Here is a 25,681-nt window from a genome sequence, read left to right on the forward strand (position 1 = left end):
CATCGTTCTTTCCACTTTCTGAAGCAGTTCTGGGAGTCTTCTTTCGTAAGTGTCTTTAGACGCGCTGTCATGGCTGCCTCGATGTCCTGAATCGATTCAAACCGTTTACCTTTCATGGTCATTTTGACTTTGGGGAAGAGCCAGAAGTCGCATGGTGACAGATCTGGTGAATAAGGTGGTTGAGGACACACCGTAATGTTTTCATTTGACAGAAATTGCTGTGCCAGAAGTGATGTGTGACACGGAGCATTGTCATGATGGAGGATGAAACTGTTTGCCCATTTCTCAAGCTGTTTCCTATGCACATTATTTCTTAAAGGCTATAATAAGCCCTTATAATATTCAGAGGTCACTGTAGTGTTCCTGGGTACAAACTCAGCTCACACAATTCCATCAAGGTCAAAAAACACAATTAATATCACCTTTTGGTTGGATGGCATGCAGTAACAGCAGCATTCACCATATTTTTTTATCAACCTCATACTTCCAACTGCCCCCCTCTTCAGGACTGGCTACATAGTTTGTGGGGCCCAGTGCTAACTGAGAATGTGGTGCCTCTTTTTCAGAAATAATTAAGAATTTTCAGGATAGCAGTGGCCAAGCACTAAACTAAGCACAGAACCCAATGAAGTGAGTGGACTCGGACTGCACAGGTAGCCATTCTGGAAGCTGACCCTGACTCTAGTAGGCTCAGTCATGCTCCCCTTTGTTTTCTCATTGTATTTGATTATAACAGTAAGAAACATAACCTTTACTCCATTGTTGTCTTTTCTCGTGTAGAACTCTGCCCCTTCTTTTACATTAAGAACAGCTTGGGAACAGAGATGGTTTGTTGTCCTAGGTGTAGATCCAATCAACACACAATGCAGAATCTCACATCAGGACTGCTGAATAGTGTCAGCTGGATTGAGTCACAGGAACAAGGGGAGGGGAAGAATTACAGGTGTGCAGTGTGACTGGAGCCAGTTTCTAGAAAGGTTTACGTGCTAGGTCTGGGTGTCTAGACTACAGCCAATGTTAATGAGGATCCATTAAGGATTATTGTCTTGGCTTCCTTTATGTGGTTTGAATAGAGTGCGGACACTTCTTCTTCTTCTTCTTCTTCCTTCTTCCTTCTTCTTCTTTTCTCTCAATGACTCTTGTGATGTTGTGATTTATAATAAGACATATATATTCAGTCCTTGTTCCATTTTCTGGCACAGAGCAGAATCCTAAAACCCCTGGAATTTCCTAAGTGATACGAATAACAAAGGTGTCTTCTGTTACGTTAATGAGGTGACTTTTGGAGAGCTCCTAAGAATGGGGGCTGGTTACCAAGAGAACCAACCAAATGAGAAGAGGGTTGGGATTTTTAATCCCACCTCCAGACCTGCAGGGATGGGAGAGGGGCTGGAGATTGAGTTCAGTCCTCAATGGCCAATGATTTAATCAATCATGCCTATGTTATGAAGTCTCCATAAAAACCCAAAAGTTTTGGGTTTGGAGAACTTCCAGGTTCATGAACACCTGATTTAGGGAGAATGTCACGCTCCAAGAGGGCATGAAATCACCTCACCCTTTTCCCATACCTTGCTGTCATGCAGGGTTTCATGCGGGGTCTCTGGTCCCGCTCCCCACATAAGAACACAGGACGTGGTGAGGCCAAAAGGGAACACCCACGGAGCCATAGATAGGGGAGTCATACCACTATAGTCTCACTGGCAGCTGGGTTGGAGACACAGGAAGCAGGAGCTACACTATCTGCAAACTGCTGTCCACTTCTCTGCAATCTGCAACCCGCACTCCGCCCTGCTAACTGTAATCCGCGCTTGCCAGCCACCATCTTCTTGCTAGCCCCCATTTTCTGCTAGCGTAGTCCCAGCAGTTATATTAGTGGCCAATGGCTCACTGGTTACAGCTGACGGCCAACTAGCCACAGATGATGGCCATCCAATCACAGTTGATGGCCATTTACTACCCGAGTGAGCACCTTTCCACGTGAGGCTGAGAGCCTGGAACCTGCCCTCCTTGCTCTGTCCCCACACTTGCCCTGTGCATCTCTTCTATCTGACTGTTCCTGATTTACTAATATATCATTTTAAAATAAACTGGTAATCTAGTAAGTAAAATGTTTGTCTGAGTTTTGTTAGCTGCTGTAGCAAATTAAACAAACCCAATAAAGCGGGAACCTTTAATCTAGAGCCAGTACATCAGAAGTACAGGTTATAATTGTAGCTTTCTACTGGCATATGAAGGGGACCCTGGCAGTCCTATGGGACGGACACCTCAGTCTGTGTAATCCCTTTAAACTGTGTAATCTGATGCTATATCCAGGTAGGTAGTGTCCGAATTGAGTTGACTTATAGAACATCAAGCTGGTGTTGGAGCATTGCTTGGAAGTGTCAGCCACTCTCCACCCATTGGAAATGGGGTCCAGGGACCCAAAAAGACTCTGATCTTTCTCTCTCATTCTCATTCTTTCTCTCTCTCTCTCTCTCTCCATATATATATATATATATATATATATATATATATATATATATATATATATATATATATATATATATTTCACAATATTTGTAACTCTATATATTTGTGTATATGTGCATATATATATTGCATACATGATTTTTTTCTCTGATTATAACTGATATATAGGAAATATAGAACATAGATCAAGTATAAAGAAGAATATAAAAATCGCCCATAATCCTACATGAGAACTGTTAGAGTATTTTCTTTAAAAATTATAAATACATATACTATTGTATCAGACTCACTCCAGAGATTTATTAACATCCATTAAGTTAATAAGCCCCTGCTGCTATTAATCCTGGACTATGTAACACAGTGTCAGCCAAATAAGAAGCAGCTGGATCTCAAATCTACTTTGCAACATCGAGTGTCCTCCCATGTGAGTTTTTAAAAATACTTACGTAGCACTTACCATGAGCCAGCACTGTTCTCAGCATTTTGAAAATATTAACTCATTTAACAATAAAAACAATTGGATGAGGCAGGTACTATTATTATCTTCATTTCATAGATGAAGACACTGAGGGCTGAGAGGGCTTAAGTAATTTACCCAAGTTCACACTTTCAAGCACTCCTATTTGTTACCATTTTTCATTTTCTCTATCTGTGGCCTCCTGTTAAGGACGGTGTGGGAGGTAGCACAATAGGCCCCCATCAAAGATGTCCCTGTTCTCATCCCCAACACCTGTGACTACATTACCTTACATAGCAAAAGGCACTTCTCAGACGGGATTAATAAGGACCTTAAGATGGGGGACATTTACTCTGATTATTCAGGTGAGTCCCATGAAATCAGGAGTCCTTGTAAGAAGGAAACAGGAATGTCACGGTCGGAGAAGGGATGTAATGACAGAAGCAGAGGTTGGAGTGATACGGGACCATGGACAAAGCAATGCAGGGAGTCTCTAGAAACTATGTAAGGCAAGGGAATAGACTCTCTCCTACAGGCCCCAGAAGGAACCATAGGTGTTTTGACACCTTGATTTCATCCCTGTAAGATACTTTTTCAGATTTCTGACCTCCAAGGCATTAATGTGATAAATCTGTGCTGTCTTAAGCCATTGTGTTCGTGGTAATTTGTTATAGCAGCAATAGGAAAGTAGATGGCATCTAGCATTTATATCCTATGTGTTTGAGGTGTCAAGCAGGGCCCCAAGCAAATTTCACAGGTGCTGTATATTATATGAGAGGATTTCTACACCTCCTTCACTCCTTCACCTCATCGGGAACTAAAACACACACACACACACACACACACACACAGAGACATATATTCAAGTTTATGTGTTTCTCTGACTTGCTATTTGTATTACTTGAGAATGTACCCGTGTCACTAAACACTATGTTCTAAGACCTCTGCTGATGTCTCTGAGTCTCAGCAGATGCTCCGAAGGTCCAGATTGTCAGCTCCCACCTGTCGATGTGGACAGAGTGAGAGCTAACAAACTGGTTTTGTCACTGGGCTTATTTCCCATGTTGTGGGTACAGAGGAGATGCTAGAGGATTGATTCAGAGAGAAGAGGCTTTGGAGCATCTTATATATATACCCTGGCCTTAAGTGAATATGGAGACAGGAAGTTGACAAGTGCCTGAAAAGGCCTAACAGGGAGAGACTTGCTGAAGGAGTCTTTGGGGTGGCTCTTGGAGTCTCACTTTCCACCATGACGGGGGAAAGGCACATGTGTCCTCTGGGCCAGATGAAGCAAAGCCTCCAGGTGTCTGGAAAGGAACTCTATTCAAAGGCTGCCTGCAGGGAGAGGAAACCCAGCAGAGACCATTCATGTAGGGTGGAGGGATGGATTACTGGGCTGAGGTGTGGTCAGAAATACTCAGCGAGAGGGGCATTGGAGACCATCGATTAGGGGAGTCCTGGTGACGGTGGGACCAGAATGGGAGAATGCCTAATAAGTCCCAAAGCACCTCACATAGAAAAGAGCCAGGCTTTGAACATCTGCCAATGTCAGCTTTACATTGTCTGGTCCACAGGGCTGCCTTCTGAGATTTTAATGACAGGTGCACCCTCTTTTTGGAGGTAGCACAGAACTAGGTGATAAAGCAACTAGGTGATAATTTGCAAACATGTTCCCTTCCCCCAGGTGGATGCAGCCCCACACCCAAAGTATGCAGCTTCCCAGGCAGAGTGAGCTAGATTCTTTGCTCCATTGGCTTTAAACCCTTGTGCAGTATGTAACCTACACAACTGGATGTGGCAGCCCTGGTGGGCAGATGAGAGATCCTTCGCCTCTTTCCTCTATTCCCTCCCCCTGATCCCCTTTCCATTCTGGGAGTAGCCAAAGAGAGGAGTCATTATGAATGGGGGGGGGGGGGGAGAGAGGAACAGGAGATCATGGTGCAGACATGGTGAAGAGGCTGATCAGAAGTCTCTTTACTTCTCTCTAGCTTTTCCAGTCGTGTGGACCAAAGGTTGGGAAAGGAAAGATTGTTTAACTGCTGAGATTGACTTTAGTTCTACACTGAGCTGGGAAACAACCTAGTATCTTAACACTTGAGAAGAACCAGAGAAACTATGGGATGCCCCTAAGATCCAAACCAAGAGTATGGGAAAACTCAGCCCATAGAGTATGTTAAAGAGGTAATGATGAAAAAGAAAAGTGTTATTTTCTACTTGTACCTACAGATGAGTACATTCAGTAAGTCAGTCAGAAATATTGTGAAACTGCGACTGTTAAACACATTATGAAGAGCTCTGTCAGAAAGTACAATGTGTTGGTGAGAGTGTGGAGGAGAGATGCTTAATGGCGAGGTCTCCAGGTCTCTTGTTCCCACCTCAGCCATAGGAGGTCCCCTGATCACCAGGTTTATTTACTGGACTTCATGTGAAATTTCACGTACATGAAGACTTAACAGCCAAAATATTTGAATGCTACTAGTTTAAGATACAGTTTTTAACAGCTGCATATGATTAAATAAGCCCTTTATTGTAGTTGAGTGTATACATAGTTAACCATCCCTGCTGTTCTGTATGTAAGATTCTTTTAAGAGTTGAGACTTTTTTTATTTTCCTGTCTCTAAGTGTGCCTTGGAAATTGGGCTTCTCAACATGTTCCCCAAATGAATGAACGATCCTCTCTGACCTGCCCTGTTAGAGTTGCAAAATTAATGGCAATTTATTATTATTAATTTTTTTGTCTTCAGAGGGTGGTAAGATTCCAGTGTGACATGAAGATGGGCTATATGAATCTTTATGTTTAATTACAAGGTGCAGGATTTATTTGGTCACACAAAGGCCAGCAGCCTAGGTGACAGTAATGCATGACTTCAAGAGCCTCCTAGCACTCACACTCACTCATAGCAGGAAATTGGTGATTTTGACATCACCAATTATTTCACGTGAATTGATACTGGATGGCTCCATTTTTACCAAGCAAGTGTAAAATGGCTCGGTGCACAGGAAGCATTTAATGCTAAGTGAGCTGCCATCGATTGGGCTGTAGGGTACAGGTTCATAGAGCAATGTGGGAACTCAAAATGCCAGAGGGAAAACCAAAGTTGTCACATCAGATGAAGCCAGCGTGCCTGCTTTTTGGCCTCTAATTCCTCTGGGATGCTCTGGTAGAAGGGAATCAAGAGGTTCAGACCCTGCGCGGTCTGTGGAATGTTGCAGAAAGCAGGTGTGGAATTTTGTTCTTGTAATTACGTTCCCTCCAAATTCTTGTGCCATTGTGTAATTTGGCCTGAGGTTTGCCACTAACCCACTCTATGACCTTGCGCCAATTTCTCCTCCTCCCTGGGCCTGTTTTCTCATCTGTGCAATCTAGGGACTCAAACTAGCCCTTGCAGTGATTTTAAAAATATATATATAAACCGTGTGCTGAGTGCTCAAGAAATGTCTTATTAAATCCTCACTAAACCCCTGCAACACAGATTCTATCCTTTTCATTTTATAGATGAGAAAATGGGGGCTCAGAGAGACAAACTGATTTGTTCAATGTTGAGTGGCTAGGGTGTGGAGAAACAAGCTTCTAAATATATGTGTGCCTTATCATAGAGATTGCATTAGTCGCAATACATTTTACTCTTAGGAGAGACCTGAATTTATACTTGAACTGCATGAATTTTTTTTTTAATCATGGAAAGAATATAAAGTTATAAAGCTCATGCCTGGATTCTAATTTAAACTGATATCTATTTATCATGGACAAGGCATGAAAATCTTTTGGGTCTTAGTTTTCTCAACTGTGGTAGGTATTAGGATGGTAGAAAAGTAATTGTGGTTTAAAAGGTTAAAAACAATTGCTAAAACCACAATTACTTTTGCACCAGCCTAATAGAATAATGTCCCTCAAAGATGCCTTGGCCCTGATTCCCAGAACCTGTGAATACATTACAAGGTAATATGGCACAGGAGACTTTATTGGTGGGATTAAGGGTAAAGACCTTGAGATAGGGAGCTTATCCTAGATTATCTGAGTGGGCCCAATCTAATCAGATGAGTTTTTAAGAGGAAAAGAGAGGAAGGCAGAAGAATAGGCAAGAGAGATGCAACGTGAGAAGGATTTGACGTCCTGTTGTTGCTTCTGAGACAGAGGGGGCTAAGAGAGGTCCCCAGCAAGTAAACAGATCCAGTGCTACAAACACATGGGACTCACTTGGGTTCTCACCTAGACTGTACAGAAAGGAACACAAGCTTCCAAAACCATAATCTTAGTTCTGTGAGAGGCTCAGTTTTGTATGACAAAACTTCTGACCTATAGACAGAAAGACAATAAATTTGAGTTGTTTTAAGCCATTAAATGTATAATAACTTGTTACAGCAATAGAAAATTAATGTATCACCTCTAACGTGAAAATATCAAACTAGGCAGTGTCAGAGTTTTCTTCTAGATTACTAGGGTAAATATAAGAGGGGGTGTGATAGCAAAAGCAGATGAACTCAGCAGAGACAGAGAGACCAGAGAGAGCAAGAACTCTGCTTATAGATAGAACAGGAGGATTGGGAGAACATCCCAATTAAAACCTAAGGTAACAGGGGGCTAGAGTGTTCCTGGAAGCTTGTGTTATCTTTCTGCTGGACACAGACTAAAAAAGGACCTCACACCTTATTTTTGGAACTGATTTAAAACGAAAAAGTTCAGAAATAAACTCAAAATCCCTGGCCAATGACAAATTAAATGTGACAAGGAATCTCTAGATTGTTTATAATCCATCCTAGTCTCTTGGGTAGTGACACTGAGGTCTGAACTGAAGTACGCTGGATGAGGTTGCCAGACTTGGGAAAAGACAGACACTAATGAATTAAACATTACTCAGGAGAGAGAAAAAAAATAAAAAAAGGAACTCTTCTCTAGTTTTTGGGGAAAAGAAATAACCTGTAAGATCTACTATTATCCTAAGTTCACTCTTAGCTATAATCCTTTATTGGCTTTGAACCTGTGTCCAGGGATCTAAGATGGCTCGTGGATATTTCTAGACAGTGTTGCTGTCACAGAAAGTGCTGTGCAGTAGTCCGAGGTCAGACAATGAGACCCCAGTGGAGCTTGGCCTGATTGCTTCAGCTTTCTGCCTTTTCTCACTCAGTCCCCTTTGTATTTATTCCCCTTGTCCATCCACGTTCTCAATCGATAAAACCCTATTCACCCTTAAAGAATCAGTTCCAATGGCAGCCATCTCTGAAGTTTATCAAGTATAATCTACATGCTTGTCACTCTCAAAGTTCACCTTAAATTCAGCCAAATGTACATACTCAACATTCTGTTGGATATCTGCAGTTGGAAGTTGGAAAATGTACACGTTTCAAATGCTGACTCCCATTTCACTTCCAACATATTCTACTCCCAATCTCTGCCATCTCAGTAAGTGAGAACAAAACTAAGTCAAGTTAAAGCCAGAATCATTGAATCATTATTCATTACATCTTTTTCTTCACTAGCTACAATCAAGCCTTTGACAAGTTTTAATAATTTGCCACTCATTGTCTACTCTAAATTGACTGCATGTCTAATGCCATCACCATAGCCCAGTTGACCATCATTTCTTACCTGGACTATTGATTAGCCTCTCAGCTACCTTCTTCCTTACTTCCTCTAAATCGTTGACTACACAGAAGCCAGAGAGATCTCTTAACATGTAAATCAGTTTCTTTCACTCTTCTGCATAAGCATTTTCTTGAATTAATAAACCCACAAAATATAAATAAGTGATTCCTCTGGTTTCTTCTATAGCATTTACATTTTATTGATCGGCTAGCCTTTGTGTAGAAAGCTGACTCTTTGCAATTTCTATCCCAATTGTTTTCCCTTAACACTTACACCAAGACTTTCTGAGTTGATAGATCTAGCTTCGTGAAAACAGGACTCAAGTGGGAACAATGTACAGTACGGATAAGGAACACAACAGTGTGGAGGGAAAGGGATACACGCAAGGCCAAAGAGAGAGGTGGAAGCTACCCCAGGACAGGAATCGGGGTCTCCTGACTCCCGGTCCAGTGCTCTCTCCACTGCATCTCACTAATCCCTGGTCACAAAGGCAGCAGGCAACAGAGTCTTCACCTTCATGAGTGACATCACCCCTTAGTTCTAAGAGGGCCACATGTCATTTCCTTCACCAAACACCCAATTCTGTGCGAGTTTCCATGCCAATTAGACTGTCTGGAAAAACATGAAAGGGTGGAATGTTTTCACACAAGACCAGAACTCCAAGTTGGTTAAGGAGAACATGTCCAAAGCATTTATGTTGTCTGCAAAACACACACAGGTGCTCAAAAGTGTGTGCTTTCGTGGAGAAGGATGGAGGTTTGGAGGTTGGTTTTGTACAATGGAGGTTTTTCTAAAATATTGATGAAAGGAGGTGATCTGTGAAGTATCAGAATGAGGTCCAGAAAGAAATCTGTCTTGTAAGGACTTTTGTAATAAGAGAGTACTAATTTCATGTCTTTCTTAATGATCACACGATGACGTTTCCAACGGGGAAAACTGTTACTGAGATTCTGACAGGAATGCCCACCAATGCCTGATACATGTTGATTCCACAAGACTACCTTTCTGTGGTTCCATAGTTGTGAAATCCTACAACATGGATTGAGCATGAAGAGGATGAATAGAGACAGGACTCAAGGAACTGAAAGTAACATGAAAAATTATGCTCCTGCGCTCTGTGTTGTTAAAAGATAAACTGAGATATATTAAAATTTTTAAGAGTTTATTTGAGCAAAAACTGATTGAAAGTGTGCCATGCTGAACCAGAAATAGTGAAGAGCATTCCACCAACAGGAGCTCAAGGAGAGACTTTTATAGAGAAAAGGTGGAAGCAAAGTAAGGCAATTATTGATGGGCTATATATCGCTTATAGCCTAGTTGGCTGTTTGTGATTGGTTGTCCTTAGTGTTTTTGTTAACCTTTGGCATTGACAGGCTTAGGTTTTTGTTTGTTTCTGTAGCCCACCATGCCATTAGAGCCACATCAGTCTAATGACCTCCTGTTTAACTAATTTAACAAGTTTCCCCTTTCAGTCATCCTTTCATATGTGAGAGATTGACCAATAATTTGGTATTAGCCTCACACTCAGTCACCATCAGAGTTAAGTTGCCCTTGTCTCATAGTGAAACTCATGGGTTATGATGTCAGTTCCCTGGAAGAATTGTTTTTGCCATTCATTCCTTGTTCATCTTGTTTCTGTTTTTCTTTTCTTTTTTTTATTTATTGGGGTGACAATTGTTAGTAAAATTATGTAGATTTCAGGTGTACAATTCTGTATTACATCATCTATAAATCCCATTGTGTGTTCATCACCCAGAGTTAGTTCTCCTTCCATCACCATATATTTGATCCCCCTTACCCTCGTCTCCTACCCCCCTCCACCCTTATCTTCTCGTAACAACTAAGCTATTGTCTATGTCTATGAGTTTTTGTTTCTCATTTGTTTGTCTTGTTCTTTTGTTGTTTTGGGTTTATATACCACATATCAGTGAAATCATATGGTTCTCTGCTTTTTCTGTCTGACTTATTTCGCTTAGCATTATACTCTCAAGATCCATCCATGTTGTCACGAATGTTCCTATATCATCTTTTCTTAACGTCGAATAGTATTCCATTGTGTAGATATACCACAACTTCTTTATCTATTCGTCTATCGAAGGACATTTTGGTTGTTTCCATGTCTTGGCCACCGTAAACAAAGCTATAATGAACATTGGAGCACACGTGTCTTTATGGATAAATGTTTTCAGATTTTTTGGGTAGATACCCAGGAGAGGGATTGCTGGGTCATATGGTAATTCTATTCGTAATTTTTTGAGGAACCTCCACACTGCCTTCCATAACGGCTGCACCAGTCTGCATTCCCACCAACAGTGTATGAGGGTTCCTTTTTCTCCACAGCCTCTCCAACACTTGTTACTATTTGTGTTGTTGATGGTAGCCATTCTAACTGGGGTGAGGTGATATCTCATTGTGGTTTTTATTTGCATTTCTCTAATGATGATTAGTGATGTTGAGCATTTTTTTATGTCTATTTTCCATTTGTATGTCCTCTTTGAAGAAATGTCTCTTCAGGTCCTCTGCCCATTTTTCAATTGGGTTGTTTGCTTTTTTGTTGTTGAGTTTCATGAGTTCCTTGTATATTTTCGACATTAGCCCCTTATCGGAGGCACTGTTGGCAAAAATCTTCTCCCATTCAGTTGGTTGCCTCTTTATTTTGTTGATTGTTTCTTTTGCTGTGCAGAAGCTTTTAAGTTTCATATAGTACCATTTGTTTATTTTAACTTTTACTTCCCTTGCCTTTGGGGTCAAATTCATAAAATGCTCTTTGAACCCAAGGTCCATAAGTTTAGTACCTGTGTTTTCTTCTATGCAGTTTATTGTGTCAGGTCTTATGCTTAAGTCTTTGATCCATTTTGAATTACTTTTGGTACATGGTGACAGATAGCAATCCAGTTTCATTCTTTTGCACGTGGCTATCCAATTCTCCCAGCACCATTTATTGAAGAGGCTGTCTTTCCTCTATTGTATGTTTTTAGCTTCTTTGTCAAAAATTATCTGTCCATATTTATGTGGTTTTATTTCTGGGTTCTCAATTCTATTCCATTGGTCTATGCGTCTGTTTTTCTGCCAATACCATGCTGTTTTGATTATTGTAGCCCTGTAGTACAAGCTAAAGTCAGGGAGTGTGATACCTCCAGTATTGTTCTTTTTTCTTAAGATTGTTTTGGCTATTCGGGGTCTTTTGTGGTTCCAAACAAATCTGATGATTTTTTGTTCTATTTCTTTAAAAAATGCCATTGGGATTTTGATGGGGATTGCATTAAATCTGTATATTGCTTTGGGTAATATGGCCATTTTGACTATGTCGTTTCTTCCAATCCATGAGCACGGAATGTCTTTCCATTTCTCTGTGTCTTCTTCAATTTCTTTTTAAAATGTCTTACAGTTTTCAGCATATAGGTCTTTCACATCCTTGGTTAAGTTTATTCCTAGGTATTTTATTCTTTTTGCTGCAATTGCAAAAGGAATTGTTCTTTGTATTTCTTTTTCTGAGATTTCATTATTAGTATATAGGAATGCAATGGACTTTTGTACATTGATTTTGTAGCCAGCAACTTTACTGTATTCGTTGATTGTTTCTAATAGCTTTTTGGTGGAGTCTTTAGGGTTTTCTATATATAGCATCATGTCATCTGTAAAGAGTGACCGTTTAACGTCTTCATTCCCAATTTGGATGCCTTTTACTTCTTTCTCTTGCCTGATTGCTCTGGCAAGCAAGGACTTCCAACACTATGTTGAAAAGCAGAGGTGATAGGGGACAGCCCTGTCGTGCTCCTGAACATAGAGCAAAGGGCTTCAGTTTTTCACCATAAATTATGAGATTAGCTGAGCGTTTGTCATATATGGCCTTTATTATGTTAAGGTATTTTCCTTCTACACCTATTTTATTAAGTGTTTTAATCATAAATGGATGTTGTATCTTGCCAAATGCTTTTTCTGCATCAATTGATATAATCATATGATTTTTGTCCTTTATTTTGTTTATGTGATGTATCACATTGATGGATTTGCGGATGTTGAACCATCCTTGTGCCCCAAGGATGAACTCCACTTGGTCGTGATAAATAATCTTTTTAATGCATTGTTGTATTCGATTTGCTAGAGTTTTGTTTAGGATTTTTGCATCTGTATTCATCAGAGATATCGGTCTGTAGTTTTCTTTTTTTGTGTTGTCCTTACCAGGTTTTGGTATCAGGGTAATGTTGGCCTCATAAAATGAGTTAGGGAGTACTGTCACTTCTTCAATTTTTTGAAAGAGTTTGAGCAGGATTGGTATTAGATCCTCTTTGAAGGTTTGGTAGAATTCACTAGTGAAGCCATCTGGTCCAGGACTTTTGCTTTTGGGAAGGTTTTGGATGACTGATTCAATTTCGTTACTGGTGATTGGTCTGTTTAGATTTTCCAGTTCTTCATGGCTCAGCCTTGGAAAGCTATATGTTTCTAAGAACTTGTTCATTTCTTCTAGGTTATTGAATTTGGTGGCATATAGTCCTTCATAGTATTCTTGGATGCTCCTTTGAATTTCTGTGGTGTCTGTGATAACTTCCCCTTTTTCATTTATGATTTTGTTAATTAGTGTCTTCTCTCTTTTTATCTAAGTGAGTTAGCCAAGGGTTTGTCAATTTTGTTAATCTTTTCAAAGAACCAGCTCTTTGTCACATTAATTTTTTCTATTGTCTTTTTGTTCTTTATTTCATTTAGTTCTGCTCTGATTTTTGTTGTTTCCTTTCTTCTGCTGACCTTGAGTTTCATTTGTTCTTCTTTTTCTAGTTCTTTAAGGTGTAACATGAGGTTATTTATTTGGGATTTTTCTTGTTTCTTGAGATAGGCCTGTAATGATATAAATTTCCCTCTTAAAACTGCTTTCGCTGCATCCCAAAAATTTTGGTAGAATGTATTTTCATTGTCATTTGTTTCTATGTATCTTTTGATCTCTCCTCTGATTTCTTCTTTGACCCAGTCATTCTTTAAAAGTATGTTGTTTAATCTCCATGTATTTGTGTTTATTCCTGCTTTCTTTTTGCAGTTGATATCCAATTTCAAAGCCTTGTGATCAGAGAATATGCTTGGTATGATTTCAATCTTCTTAAATTTGCTGAGGCTGATTTTATGTCCCAATATATGGTCTATCCTTGAGAATGTTCTACGTACACTAGAAAAGAATGTATAGTCTGATGTTTTAGGATGAAGTGCTCTATATATGTCAATTATGTCCTTTTCATCTAATGTGTCATTTAGGGCGGCTATTCCGTTATTTATTTTCTGTTTGGATGATCTATCCATAGCTGACAACGATGTATTTAAGTCCCTTAGTATAATTGTGTTTTGGTCAATTTCTTCCTTTAGTTCTGTTGGTAGTTGCTTGCTATATTTCGGTGCTCCCTGATTGGGGGCATAAATATTGATGACTCTTATGTCTTCTAGTTGTATAGTCCCCTTTACCATTATGAAATGCCCATCTTTGTCTCTTATTATCTTTTTCACCCTGAAGTCTGTTTCATCTGCTATCATTATGGCTACACCTGATTTTCTCTGGGTACCATTCGCTTGGAGTGTCAATTTCCACCCTTTCACTTTGAGTCTATGCTTGTCCTTATAGCTGAGATGTGTCTCTTGGAGATAGCATATGGTTGGGTTTAGTTTTTTGATCCAATCTGTTACCTTTCTGTGCCTTTTTATTGGTGAGTTCAGTCCATTTACATTTAGGGCGATTATTGATATGTGAGGATTTCCTATCATTCTATCTTTAGTTTTCTGGTAAGGCTGTGTCTCCATAATTTCTTTGCCTTTTTGTTGTTGTCTATTATTTCTGTGTGGTGGTATTCTATGGTGTTTCCCTCTGTTTCTTCTTTTATTACAGTATATATTTCAGTTCTGGATTTTCTTTTTTTTGAGTGGTTACCCTTAAGTTTATGTAAAGAAAGTTTGATATTTAGAGTATTCCATTTTCTTCAGCACGCTTCCTTTCTCCATTCCCATATTCCAGTTCAGGCCTTTACTCTCCCCTTTTTTTTGTTTTTGTTGCCACAAATTGTCCCTGTTGATGGTGGTCGAATAGCCTTCTTTAGTATTTCTTATAGTTCAGGTCGTGTATTACAAAATTCCCTCAGCTTCTGTATGTCTGGAAAGGTCTTTATTCCTCCTTCCTATCTAAAGGATATCTTTGCTGGATATATTATTCTTGGCTCATAATGTCTCTCTCTCAATAGTTTGAATATTTGGTTCCACTCCCTCCTGGCTTGTAGAGTTTCTGCTGAAAAATCTGATGATAATCTAATGGGCTTTCCTTTGTAGGTTACCGTCTTCTTTTACCTGGCTGCCTTGAGGATTCTTTCCTTGTCGTTGATTTTAGACAGCTTCAATACAATGTGCCTTGGAGAAGGCCTGTTGGAATTGAGGTAATTAGGTATTCTATTTGCTTCTTGGATTCGAGGATCCAGTTCTGTCCACAAGTTTGGAAAGTTCTCATCACCAATTTGTTTGAATATATTCTTGTTCCCTTCTCTCTTTCTTCTCCTTCTGGTATGCCCATTATTCTTATATTGCTCTTTCTGATGGAGTCAGAAAGTTCTTGTAGAGTTCTTTCATTTCTTATAAGTCTCAAGTCTCTTTCTTCTTCTATCTGTGTCATTTCCAGGTTTCTATCTTCGATGTCACTGATTCTTTCCTCCATCTGGTCAACTCTACTACCTAAGCTGGTTATTTCATTCTTGATTTCTTCTATTGAGTTCTTAATGTCCAGAAATTCTATTTGGTTCTTTTTTGAAATTTCCATCTCTTTCGTAAAATCCTCATGTTGTTCTTTGATTGTGTTTCTGAGGTCATTAAACTGCCTTTCTGTGTTTTCTTGCATCTCGTTGAGTTTTTTCAGAACTGCAATCTTGAATTCTCTGTCACTTAAGTCACATATTTCCATATCTTTAAGTCCCTTTTCTGGAGATTTTTCACTTTCTTTCTAAGCTGTCTTGTTGCTTGGTTATTCATGGCAGTTACTGATTTATAATTTCTCTTCCTAGACATCTACAGGAGTGGCTTCTGCAACAGGTTGATAGGAAGAGGTCTTTCTTTCGTTTTCCAGTACTTGTTGGTAGAATGTTTTATTTTCTCTCCGACTGCAGCCTTTTCTTTCTCTCTCACACGGTAGTGCTATGTTTTCTCTGCACTATTCCAGCTTCTCACACAACGGGGGGATTCCCTGGGAGATGGGCTTCTCCTCTGTTAATAGTTCGCCTGGGTCACAGGGCACAGTGTCTGTGTGGGTATGTGGAGAGCTTTTGAAGTTCCAAAGCTCTTCATGCACCAGATTCAGAGCCAGTATGTTTCAGCAGTTCTGTTTACTCCTGCAGGGATCCGCCCAGATAGGTGGGGCCAGGGGCGGGGTGAGTTGTGAGAGGTGGCTCAGAGCAATGGCTGCGACCACCACCACAGCCAATCCTGCTTCCAAAGCTCCCTCCCCTTTGCCGGAACCAGTGGGTCTGCAAATCTGTGTCTGCAGTCCAGAGTTCTCAGAACAGCAAATATTATGTTCTTTTGATCTGACACTGCTACTGTTCCGCTTTTAGCACTGGGCTGGTGGGGGCTGGGCGAGCTCTGGGAGGGTAGGGAGGGGGCGGCTAGTCTCAGTGCCTAAGGCTCCATTCTCTGCTCAGCAGGGAGGGCCCAAACCACCGTTTTCAGGCTTCTTCCCTCAGTCTTCTCTCCGAGGTCTCTGTCGTGAGTGTTGGGTTCAGCCATGTTATGTGCTGTCCCCTCAGCTCTGTGGGCCATAAGCGGAGCCCTAGCAGTCCGAGTTCTTCCCTCTCCCGCAGCTGCGGTAGGTCCGGGAAGCAGCGAGCTCGGAGCACTGAGCTAGGTCTGCATCCTCTGCCCGCGGGGCTCCGTCTCCGCACTGCTCCCTTCCCTCCTCCCCCGCTCGCCCGATTCACCCACCTTTTGGTGAATTCAGTAGTGAGCCTCTTCGTCTTGCCTGTCTGCTGTGCAGGGAGTCCTTTGTGGAATTATAGTTGTTCAATTAGTTGTAATTTACAGGAGAGATTTACAGAGGCTCACCTAACACTGCCATTTTGATGATGTCTCTATTTTTTCTATTTTTTTAAGCACAATCTGGTGGACTGCTAATGACTGTGGTATGAATTTAAGAACTTTGAGAGAACATGATGCAGCAGAGAGACCACAATGATAACTATTAGCAGGATAATACCAAGATATGAAAGTATACTTCTTAGCCAGGACCCCCATGAACCAAACCAATTGGTATAGAATAAATCAAAGAATGTCCCCAAAGAGCCATCAATCTTTTTTAGCTAATGGCTGGTGGGTTAATTTCTTGTGTTTGGTATGATACGAAAGGTGTTGATCCAGGTAAAGTAGGAGGTATTTTCAGACTCTTGTTCAGCCAATAAGTAATCTACAGCAATTATATTATCTAAAAATCACCTTAGCCAGAAGAAATTAGGCACTTTTGTTGTGTAGCTATGGCCTTATCAGTAGATTTAGCAATAGTTGCCAGAGTTAAGGAGCATTGTCTTCTCATGCCTTAACAGAGAGAAAAGGCTAATGGCAAAAGACAAAAGGAATGAAGTTTTCACATTGCAGATGGGGATCCTAATTCATGATCCTGGGAGAGCTGTCCACCCCAAGATGTTGTCTGCATCTGAGGGGGAACCTTTCTAGTCAATGATAATTGTATGCCTCCAGCTGGTGTGCAGTTCCAAGAGTCTGGAGGAGCCCTTTTTAATTGGGGGATGTGGACCCAAAGTTTAAGTCCCTGAAGTTTGGCTGCCTTCTGGGTAGTGAGGAGGACATGTATGGAGGTTCAAAGGCAGTGTTTGTTCTTAGTGATTTTACATTAGAAGGGTAGGGGGAAATTTGAAACATTATTTTGGAGAGTTGTAGCTAAATATTTCAGGAAACTAGAAGAATTCAGGATGCAGTTAGGATTATAGATACATAACAAAACCGCAAAGACAATGAACAGGAATCTGATATCCACAAGGTTGTGTTATAATTTTCTACTGAAATGTAATTTCTTCCTCTACAACCACTTTCATTTCTATCAAAGATAATCACAGCAAGACTAATTTGTTTGCAAAATAAGTCTAGTCTCATTAAACTTGGCCTGATTATTTACGTAAGTGCAGCAAGAATAGTGATTGACTATGCAGACTCTTTTTTAATTTGCTTTGCTGGAACTTTTCATAAGGAATCTCAGACTAGGTTTTTAAAAGCTTCTCCAGGCTAAGAAGCCAGGCCAAGAACTCACCATCAGACTTTGCCTGGAATACTTATAGATTTGGATGTATTCCTCTCTTCTTGAGGTCCCCAGGATATCCTGAGGTTCCTAGGCCTGCCAGGAAGTGATGTTTCCTTACTTACCTAGTAAGGCTGCCAGGAACCCTCTAAGCAAGGCACTCACCAATTTTTCCAAGTTTTATTGGATCCATAAAATTAACCGTAGGTACTTAAAATTGTCTGTTCATATCTGATTTGTACATATTCTCAAATATGACATTCTAGTCAAAGCCTTGGTAATATAGCCAATGTTTCTAATTGTGTCCTGTTATAAGGAGAACAGATTCTTAGTGAACTTAATACAAGTTACTAAGTTACTATATTGTCACGGGAATAAGAATGCTCCATAAGTTTCTGAATTCTAGAGGACTCAAGTAGGGTGAAAGGTAAATGTTTTCATTCTGTTTACAGAGATATACTTTACAAAGTTACGGTACGAGGTCTGACAATTAAGTTTGTGAACTTGTTGCAACGATGTTGCTAACTTTTTTTGATATCAGAGGGATTATTCATTATGAATTTGTACCAACTGGTCAAACACTTAACCAGGTTTACTATTTGGAAGTGCTCAAAAGGCTGTGTGAAAAAGTTAGACGACCTGAACTTTTCACCAACAATTCATGGCTCTTGCATCACGACAATGCACCAGCTCACACAGCACTGTCTGTGAGGGAGTTTTTAGCCAGTAAACAAATAACTGTATTGGAACACCCTCCCTACTCACCTGATCTGGCCCCCAATTACTTCTTTTTTTTACCCAAAGATAAAAGAAATATTAAAAGGAAGACATTTGGATGACATTCAGGATATCAAGGGTAATACGACAACAGCTCTGATGGCCATTCCAGAAAGAGTCCCAAAATTGCTTTGAAGGGTGGACTAGGCACTGGCGCCAGGGCATAGCTTCCCAAAGGGAGTACTTTAAAAGTGACCGTAGTGATATTCAGCAATGAGGTATGTAGCACTTTTTCTAGGATGAGTTCGCAAACTTAATTGTTCTATCTCATAAGTCATAGATTATCTAAGAGAAAAGAGGTTTTCTTAATTCTGGATAAATAAAACATTAAGGAACCAGTAATGTTTAAAAGAAATTGTGAAAAAAATATAATCATCCTCATCAGTTTATTCAGTCCTATATTTTTAATTCTTATTCAATTTGAATCCAGATTTCCATTACTTCTAGAAATTTTTATCTGGTTCAGTTTTATGATCTTAAAGTTATCGGAAAACTATATTCTAGAGTACTTGTCAGAGTGCTTTGCATGAATCTCCCTGAAGATGGAGGAACTTTGCAAAAGTATCAGAGTAAAACAATAACTGTCTATAAATGACAAAAATATTTTTAAATGGCCATGGTTAAAGATCTGATGGGAGTTCATTTGATAAGGAAATGTAGTTATTTCTGTGGCATACAATAATTTAGAATAATAATTGGACAATGAGAATATTGACAAATTTCTAAAAACTTTAAATGATTTCTGGAATCCCTACATTCATAACATATATCCATACACATATAATCCAGAAGGTTCATCATCACTCTTATTTGACAATGCTCCCCACATAATTTAAAATATCAAATAAACCTAATTATTTTAATATCTCTCTTCTACAAGGTGAGAAACAAATCCTTTGAGCTTTTCCAGGGACCTTCTGGAAAATATCAAAGTTGCTTTGAGGTCAAAAGGACTCCATTTAAAATTTGATTTTGGGAAGTTGTCAAAATGTCAAAAGTGGTGAACATTTGATGAAACGGCATCTCAGATCATTATGAAATAATATTATCTATTTAAGTAAAGTGACAGTAGAAGATTTTAAAGGCAAATACAGAAAGTTACATAGTTGCGAACAAAGCTTAGCTCTTTAAATATTGAGAAGACTGGGTTTTCTTAAGTAATCAACGACCTGATAAATGCAACATGAAGCACAGCCAACTCTTTTGGTTAAATACACAGTATTTGCTTCCCAGGTAGATTACCCAAAGGGTAAAAAACAAAAACAAAAAACACCTTTCACAATATCTAATAAAAGCAGACCAATAGTCCAAAAAATCACAGCTCTTTTAACAGAGGGAAAACCAAATTCTAATTTTGTACCATTGTACTTTTGATATTAAAACTCATTCATTAACATCTTAAATTCATCCTGATTTCAGTCAGCTTGACCCCACAAAAAAATTCCTTTTCCACAAATCTTCTGCAACATTTTTTTTTTTTTTTTATCCATTCAGCTCCTGTCTTATGTTTATTTTTCTCTCTCATTCTGGAACAACCATTCATTCTACTTTCCTTACCTATTTTTTAATACACAATTGTTTCCTTTTACTCTCATTATTTATAGGTAGTTTTAATTACATATATTTGATTAGAATTCTTAACCATATTTTATTCCTAGTGAAAACTAAACAGTAAGCAATTGTTGATTGTGTGTTACAGTAGCACTCTGTGAACTGGCAAATTTACAAATACGTTTTCCATTTTCTAGAAGTCTCTTCTTCCTCATAGTAAAACTTTCAATGTTACACAAAACATATTTACTGATAGACCCAAATATTTTTAGTGCATCTGTAAAAGGAAGCCAAAAGTGGGTAAATATGTTTTAGTAATTAATGTGCTTGTTTTAATCAAACCAACAAACTTAAATTAACCTTTATTTACCAAGATTTTCCTAGCTCACACGAACTTGAAAAGCACTTGGGTTAGTTTCTGTATATTTCTGAGCGTATACTTGATTTATATAAATACTTGTTTGTCTTTAAGCCAATTAAATAGAACTTTTACAAATTAATTTTGCCAATACCATCTCGAGGTAGAAAAATACCACACATTTATAACATACAGACATAGATGAACATTCAGATAGATGCAGAATCTTATAGCTTTGGTTATTTTATTAGCCATGACACAGGTACCATACGCAATATTTTATTTCGGCACACAGTTTCTTTTTTGCTTAGAGACCTTTAAAAAAGTTCCTATCAGGGTGTGACTATTAGTTTCCAATTTGGCCAACTTCAGACCATAGGAGGGAAAAAAAAAAAAAAAAAAAAAAAAAACCTTTTGAATACCTTGCCAAGTTTCAACCTGGACAAACAGTACATATTCCTGTATTCTGGCATTACTGAACAGCCTCGTGGACACAAGAGCGGTCCCCAAAGATCCAGAGCCACTCCCAAAGATAACCAAAAGAAAGACAGACAATTCCCCTGAGGGCTGGTGACAGTTGTTAGGACCCAGCTGTTAGGAGTACAACCCACATTTCTGTCTGGCAATATTTTGGGGGCCCTCAACCTGATGGTTACCAAACCAAGTTCTTGTTACAGAAAATGAGACAAGAAGGCAGTATAGCTGTCCTTGGGAGGAAAAGGATTGATAACCAATGTTTTTTCCCGCAATCTGAATTTGGAAAAAGCGGGACAATGTGAAATTGTCCCTCTCTCAAGCAGGCACAACTTTGGTAAGAATTCTTATCTTTTGTCTTCTGCTAATTTTCTCAGGATGTCATCTGCAGCCTTTGGAGCAAGTGGGGTGTCCCCATGGGTCTCACCACAATTTGTAGAGGGGGAAAAATAATTTTTCCTCTATCCTCTATGGTGCGTGCTTCGCTGAGACCCATTTTTCTCTAGGGCACTTGTGAATGGATAAGCTTATGTAAGATGGTTCAAAATTCTCCACTGTGGCCGCTGTAATTCAAGATTATCTTTGCCAAGGTTAACCTACGTGTTCAGTCTTAAAATTGTATTCACTGGAGGATTCACACCGGACCCAGGCCATTTTCAGTTGGACCCATTTTGACCCCGGAACCGGTCCTGTTTCTAAGTAGGACCTAGTCCGATCCAGATCTAGTTGGGTTTCTAAGTCGGACCCAATATCACGTGTACCGGTTGGTTTTTAAATCTGACCCGGCCAGGTTTTTAAGTCGGACCCAATCCGCCGCGGGCTGGTTTCCGGAAGAAGAAACGCTCCAAGTCTGAAGGCTCCTGACAGAAGCTGTGGAGCTGGGATCCGAGTGGGGCTTACCCACCCCCACCGCCTGAGGCCTCCAGGAAGCAGCAAGCTCCCGGAGATTAACAGGTACCTGCGCCTTGTGGCTAATGGCTCGTGGGGTCTCCTTTGGTTCCTTCTTCTGTGACCGAAACTGATAAAAGGTAAACTGAGGCACAGTACAGTTTTTAAGAGTTTATTTGAGGAAAAATCCATTTGAATCGAGAGTAGTGCCAAACCAGAAGTAGGTGCGTTCCAACAGGAACTGGAGACTGAGACTTTTATAGAGAAAAGGCAGAAGCAAAGTAGGAAAATTATTGATCTTCTATAGCTTAAGGGTCTAGTTGGCTGTTTGTGATTGGTTGTGCTTAGGATTTTACTTTTTAACCTCGAGGCATTTTAGGCTTAGATTTTGGTTTGCTTATGAAGGCCACCATGGCATTAGAGCCACTTCAGTCTAATGGCCTCCTTGTTTAATTTAACAGTGTTCACGCCAGATGGAAAATAATAGAACTTTGGACTAGAAACTCAGAGACAGCCCCCAAGTTCTGTTCCTATTTATCTCAAGCAAGTGACTCAAACTCTCTGAGCCTCTGATTCCTCACTTTTGAAAAGAGGAGCTCACACTACACCAGGACTGTACAGAACATACGGGACAAGGTGCTGAAGTCAATAGTCTGTGGTAAAATGAGTTTGGTGGGTATTATGGACACATGGCACCTTGTGGTCCATGATGCGTATTAGCTATCAAAAGCCCTGGTGAATCCGTTAGCCGTGAAACTCATTTTTTCCATGGAATCACTTAAAAAGCATGCTGTAGAAACAAAGTCTTACAAAATGCTTTGAGAAAGACTGGATGAAATACTTTCAAACATTTCTTTGGGATTTAATCAATGGTCCCACGGAGAGCACACCATGCCTTGTGACTTGAAGTTCCAAATAATTAAATCACATTTAACACTGGCGCTTTTTCAGGATTTTTTCTTGTTTGAATCTTACTTTTCTCTCTTAGCCAATTCTCCCATATATTCATTTCTTTTACATATATTAGGACCTTTCCAGTCTAGTTACAGAAACCTAATTAAAACTGTTAAAAAAAAAAAAAAAAAAAAGAAAAGAAAAGAAAAAAAGGAATGGGTTGAGAGTGGTTTATTTGGCTTATGATACCTGAAAAGTTCAAGAACAGAATAGTTGATTGTCTGCAAAGACAGACACCAGGAGCTCCTCCCGTCTCTGTACCCTCATGACACTATAAAATCAGGAGTGGGTTCTGTTTCTCCTACCCTTGATTCTGGCCCAAACTTGTGCATTGCTTTGGCCAATAACATGAGGCAGAAGTGACGCTGTTCCAGTCTGAGCCCTTAAAGAGTTTTGATTGCTTCCTTTTTGGCTCTTTTAGAACACAGCCACCATGTAGGTAAGTTGGAGCTAGTCTGCTGAATGATGAGGGAACACTAAGAGAGGGAGAGAGAGGCCATATGGAGGAGAACTGAGGCTCTGAGTGAGGCCCCTGGACTGTTCTAGCCCCAGCCAAGCTCCCAATTGAGCATCTCTTCCTTAGTGACCCAGGTCAGCACCACACGGAGCAAAAGAAGCACCAGTTAATCCAAAAATTTAAGAAATTAAACAAAATCATTGTTGTTTTAAGCCACTGTGTATTGGGAGGTATATTAGGTAGCACTAGATAATTTTAAAAAAAATTAGTGCGACTATAACAAAAATACAAAATACACGGCATTAGCTTCGGGATCAGGCTGCAGGCAGAAGCTAGAAGGTGGTGAAGAAACTGTTAGTGGAAGATGTTGGAGAAGTGTGAAATTGCTACTGGAGACGGGAGAAAGGGTCACTTGTGTTATGAGTGGAAACATCATATATAATAAAGTAGAAAATTTAAGAGAAAAAAAGGTCCTAATGAACTGTGAGTCTTGCCTAGGAGATTATCAGGAAGAATATTGACAGTGTTAATTGGCTTCTTTTCTCTGCTGAAATAAATTGAGAAAATGGAGAAATAAATTAAGAAAGCCCCATTCAGTTTCCAAGCAGAATTCAGGGAAAATATTTCCAACTTAAGATTTACAGGGTTGGAAAATAAAACCATTTCTCACTCCCATCTACTCCAGCTGGAATAGGATTAGAAAAGGTAAGAAACAGCTCCAGGGAAAATATCAAATCCTGGGTTCTGCAGTGAAATGTGAGGATGGGACCAAGATAAAATCAAAGATGTTCTTATAAGACCCATTATTAGGATATCAGACGTACTTATGCTGTTACCTTTAAATCTTTCTCAGATGCTCTGTAGTTCTGAGACTCTCAAGAGCATTGTCCCACAGCACCCTGCCTCAGAAACCAAAGTAGAGAGAGCTCTGATTTGAAGAGCTATGTAGGCATGAGATTATCTAATGGTACAGATTATAGTTGGTACATGAGAGATGACAAACTTGCTACTTTTTTGTCTAACTGTCCCAATCTCTTTTTAAAAATAATTCTATTGAGGGAAAATTTACATACAATAAAATTCACCAGCTTTAGGTATAGAGTTTATTGAGTTTTGACAAATGTATACAATCATTCAATCACCACTAAAATCAAAGATACCGAACGTTTCAATGGCCTCTCTGTTATCAATACCCCTTTGCGCAGCAAAGGTTTCTGACAACTATGGACTTACTGTCTATTGCTATAGTTTGCCTTTTCTAGAATTATACTACAATTATATAGTATGTAGGAATTCGTGTCTGACTACTCTTCCTTAGAACAATTCTTTTAAAATTCAGCAATGTATGGATGTATCCATAGATTGTTCCTTTTTTTATGGCTGATTGGTGGTCCATTGGTATGGTTATACCATACTTTATCTGTTTATCAGTTGATGGACATTTGAGTTATTGCTACATTTAGACTATTAAGAAAAAAGCTGCTGTGAGCATTTGAGTATAGGTTTTTGTGTGAACATAAGCTTCCCTTTTTCTTGGATAAATACTTAAGAATGGGTTGGAGTGTGTTGTAAGTATATAGTTAACTTTATGAGAAACTGCCAAACTACCGTATTTTGCTGTGTATAATGTGCTCCTGTGTATAATGCACACCCATGTTTTGGGCCCAAACTTTCAGGGGGAAAAATATTTCGTTTTAATTAAAATTTTTATTTGTTTACATTTAGGTACTTGTTTTTTGAATTATAAAGGAATTTTAGCATTTGTTTTTTTTAACATATGATGGTACAATAAATTTTATGAAATAAATAATTACAAATCACAAGAACAGATACAAGGTACAGGAAATTTTATGTACTGGTAACAAATTTACAGTATTTACGCATCATAGAAGGCCAAGAACTCCTCGTTGTGAGTTTGTCGTAAGTTCAACAAAACCAATTATTGTACTCCAGGTATTATTTTTCATATGGATATCGTTATTGATTTCTAGAGTTACACTTTCAACTCATAAGCATAAATAAATGAATTAAAACATTCACATGTATATATGTATACACACACATATATATATGTGGAGTTAGTACTACCCATGTATAGTGTGCATCCTTATTTTTCCCTTACAAATTTGGGCAAAAAAAGTGTACATTATAAGGGCAAAATATGGTAATTTCCAAAGTAGCTTACCATTTTGCATTCCCACAAGCAATTATTGAGAGTTCCAATTACTCCACATCTTCACCAGTACTTGATATTATCAATTAAACTAATAACAACCATTAGGTAGGTATATAGTAGTATAACCTTTTGATTTGCATTTCTCTAATGACTAATGATGTTAAACATCTTTGCATGTGCTAATAGCCATTCTACTTTTTAGAATGGACTCTTTGTTTTCTTGTTATTCAGTTGTAAGGGGAAAATGTGTGTGTGTGTGTGTGTGTGTGTGTGTGTGTGTGTG

The sequence above is a fragment of the Rhinolophus sinicus genome, chromosome 16 (assembly GCF_057876585.1).
Source record: "Rhinolophus sinicus isolate RSI-liver-muscle chromosome 16, RSI-T2T, whole genome shotgun sequence".
Classification (NCBI taxonomy): Eukaryota; Metazoa; Chordata; class Mammalia; order Chiroptera; family Rhinolophidae; genus Rhinolophus; species Rhinolophus sinicus.